Genomic DNA, 4,191 nt, shown 5'->3' with positions numbered 1-4,191 from the left:
AAAAGAAAAAGACAAAGAAAAAAATATTAGTTAGGTCAGATGTATGAACTACGTTTGACCTGATTCCTTTAAAAAAGGATACGTAGGTAGCCTTACACGGTTCAATCCAACCAAATAAGAATTCAGAAGAAAAAGAAAAAAAAATCTAAAAATCCCTAGTATCTAAAATTTGGTCATGAGTTTGTTTTATTTTTTATTTTTTAAAAGAGTCGATTCCAAGAGTTGTAAGTGTACAACCCATCATATTGAGTCTGCTTGGAGCCTTCATGCCATCCTTTCTTTCCAACCCTATCCAAAAACCTTCCTAATAAGACCTCCGGATAAGCCTTCAAGAATGTCAAGAGAAGCATGCAATGAGCAATGGTTGTCATGCGACATATGACACTGTCAAGTTGCTCACACAAGAAAGCAAAAGAAAAAGAAAAATAAAGAAGAAAATATGAGACAGTCTTACTAGTGAAAACCCTCACGGGCATTGTAAGACGATGGTAAGTAGAGATAAAGAAATGAGAGAGACTTGTTGGTAAAAATACCTCGGGGCACCACTAGTCGAAAGTGAGTCGTGCAGCTGATGCAAAGAATTGGCACAAACAAGCCTGACTTCAAAAGTTATAAGAATGTTAAAAGGAAAGATTAGATCAGTTTGATAAATCAGGCTGTTGAGTCCAAAATGTATGTCATGATCATTAAGGCTAGTTATTGAAAGAAAAAAAAACTCTTCCTTTTGTCCTGCCCGACATGGGCATTTCTTGTTAATATTGTTTCTTTGCATCGTTGTGTCCTTCACTTTGAGTCAGTCCTTGTCAAAACAAGCAAGAAAAGATTTCAAAATCTGCTACCAGCTTTTAAGTTGCACAAAGTAAGTTTGGCCAGCACACTCTGTTGTTACAGTCAACATACCTTGAGGATTCATGCAAAGGGTCCCCACCAAAAGACTCTTGTCAGCCTATTTGGCTAAAGCAAGTAAAGATAACCTCAAGGTAAATCAGGAATTCTATGTAGTACTGAACAATGACTATGAAGTGTGCACATCATGCAAAAGACACTTATCAGTCGTGAATCTGTCGTCGACCATGTCGTAAAGCTTCACCCATAGCCAATATTTCTATCGCTGCCCTCAAACATCGAAACCCTCCATCACTTCTTTAGCAGAGGTGTGTTCGAGGTTGCGATTCCGGTTCGAGTTCATGGTCCATAGCTCGCTTGAGGATTGCTTTTCCTTTGGGGATTATTTTGCACTGTACCCGTTGGAAAATTTTCAGCAATGAAGGTCCCATCTTCCCCTATTGCTACTTCATTAATTTTGAATGTCATCTTATTGCTTCTATTCTTCGGAAATTGTTTGCTGTTTTGATTCCCTTGAGCTATAAGAATATAGAGTCTTTGTTTTGATTCCTTCAAGCTAAGTATTAATCGTGCTATGATGGGTGTTTTATTGGTAAAATTTCATATAAATTGTGTACTGTTTGATATCATTGATTACATGCTTAATTTTGAATTGATTAGGATTTTATATGGTTAAACTCTATAATTGCCGATTAGTATGGACAATGCGTAAATCTGGAACTTAGCCAAATGAGCCTTCATATTTATACTCCTTCGAATTATTGGGTAATTGGACCAATTTTTATTTAATAAAGCTAGTCTATATGGCACAAATTAATAGATATTAAAATAACTCAAAAGATGGAATAGTTGCAAATATTTCTAAAGGTGGATAACTTGCCAATACTCCAAATAGCTAAATTTGTTTTAACTCCAATAACTCCACATCCATATCTTATGACCTTGCAATAATCTCAAAATTGACTTATAAATATTCGTAGTTTGCTTTAGGCGTAATTAATAAATCATCATGATTATGGGTACGGTTCCCGTAGCATAGTCATAATACATAATTCCCTAATTCGAGTGTGCGTTTCACGTAACTCGACCATAACTTCAAATAATAATAATAATAATAAACATGTTGAAAATCGCGGGCGCATTTTACGTTGCGCGGTTTGAAATGTGTACCAAAACGATAAGTGTACGACATCGTAGCTTGTTCAAAAAAATAATTTCATAAATCCTAAAAGCAATTAAAATTCTATTAAAAGCGGTTAGAAAGTTAAAAATGCACAATAGGTTTTAAATACGTAATAAAACAGATAATTAAGCCAATTATTAATAGCTGAGCGACCGTGCTAAAACCACGGAACTCGGGAGTGCCTCACACCTTCTCCCGGATTAACAAAATTCCTTATCCAGTCTTCTGTGTTCGCAGACCACAAATAAGAGTCATTTTCCTCGATTTGGGATTTTAAAATAAACCGGTGACTTGGGACATCATAAATATTCCAAGTGGCGACTCTGAATTAAATAAATAATCCCATTTCGAACAATGTCACTTTAATTGGAAAGAGTCCATATCCTTCGGTAAAGAGGAGGTATGACAACAATGCAACGGTCACTTTATGGGGAATGCCCTTGTACCAAATATGCTCTAAGTGACATCACTTGGGTAACATTAACATGAAGCAAAGGAAAAACAAGTCACTTGCACATTCGAGAATTCATCAAGCTTTCTCTCGAGTGTGTGGCAATCTTGCAAGTGACCTTCAGGGCTTCAAGAACAGAGAACAATATAACGAAGGACCAATTTTCTGCATTAAGTCAGTATATGTCCGCAGTTGTGTTGCACCTTTGTTAAACTGATTTACTTATAATTCCTACTTAGCTTAGTTAGAAGCATTGTGTAGGAAACCTTTTGTAAAACCATAAACCTTGTATTTGTGTCTTGGCTAGAGTTAGTCGAGTTGTAAGCTTTGTAATAGAGTTATTACAAATGAGCTTGTAATAAAGTTATTATAAGTGAGTGAGGGATTAAGAGTTTAATTCCTAGGTTACAAGAGTTTGTAATTTGAAGTTTGCTCAGTAGTGAAGTTGAAATCCTACGAGTGTAGGTCCTGGTTTTTAATCCTGTGAGCTGGGAGTTTTCAACGTAAAACTTCATTGTGTTATTTACTTACTGCTGTGTGTGTATATGTATTTTGTGGGAACTAATAGAGAACCATATTTTCTATATAGTTTGGTGGACCCTTAGTTTCTATCAATTGGTATCAGAACAAGTTCTTTCTATCAGGCTAACACCTAGAAATGATCCTCATGGCTGCTCTACCAAACTTTGAAAAAGGTCAATATACATACAGACCACCGAGGTTCAATGGACAATACTACGGATGGTGGAAGACAAGGATGCATGATTTTATCATGGCTGAACATTCTGGGTTCTGGGATGTTATCTGCGATGGAACCTTTGTTCCTACGAAGACCATTGGCAAACCAGCAGTGACAGTTCCCAAGACAAGGAAGGATTACAATGATGTTGAACGCAAAGCTATAGAGAAAAACTTTCGAGCAAAAACGATCCTCGTCTGTGGTATTGGACCCGACGAATACAATAGGATCTCTGCCTATCAATCTGCCAAGGAGATCTAGGAAGCTCTACAAATGACACACAAAGGAATAACTCAAGTCAAGCAGTCGAAAATCGACATGCTCACCACTGAGTACGAACTCTTCAGGATGAAGGATGATGAGTCCATTTAGAACATGCACACTCGATTCACCTCCATCATCAATGAGCTTCTCTCTCTGGGAGAAATCATTCCAAGGAACAAACTTGTCAGGAAAATACTTAGTGTACTACATGATTCCTCGGAAAGAAAGGTCAATGCTATCACAGAGGCAAAGGATTTACAAAAGTTGACCATTGATGAACTCATTGGAAATCTGAAGATATATGAAATGAAGATAAAGGACCATGAAAGAAGATAACACAAGAAGGAGAAGAACCTGGTCCTCAAGGCCTTACAACAATGACTCAAATGGCGAAGATGCTAACATGGCCTATCTAACAAAAAGATTCCAGAAGATGGTGCCCAAAAATTGAGGCATTCCAAAAAGAGGTAACTCCAGCAGACAAAAAGGCTATGACTTGTATCATAAACGTGAAAATCCAGGACACTTCATCACGAATTATCCCCTGTACAAGCAAGATCAGTACATGCACAACATTGATAAGGCATCAAAAAGGAACCCGGTTCCTGATAGAAGATTCCAAAGAAAAGAAGCAGCTGATAATGTTGTGAAACAAGCTCTTGCTGCATGGGGAGATTCATCCAGTGAATCTGAAGGAGATGATGAACA

Source organism: Nicotiana tabacum, chromosome 23 (assembly GCF_000715075.1).
Source record: "Nicotiana tabacum cultivar K326 chromosome 23, ASM71507v2, whole genome shotgun sequence".
Taxonomy (NCBI): domain Eukaryota; kingdom Viridiplantae; phylum Streptophyta; class Magnoliopsida; order Solanales; family Solanaceae; genus Nicotiana; species Nicotiana tabacum.
This window is presented reverse-complemented; position numbering follows the sequence as displayed.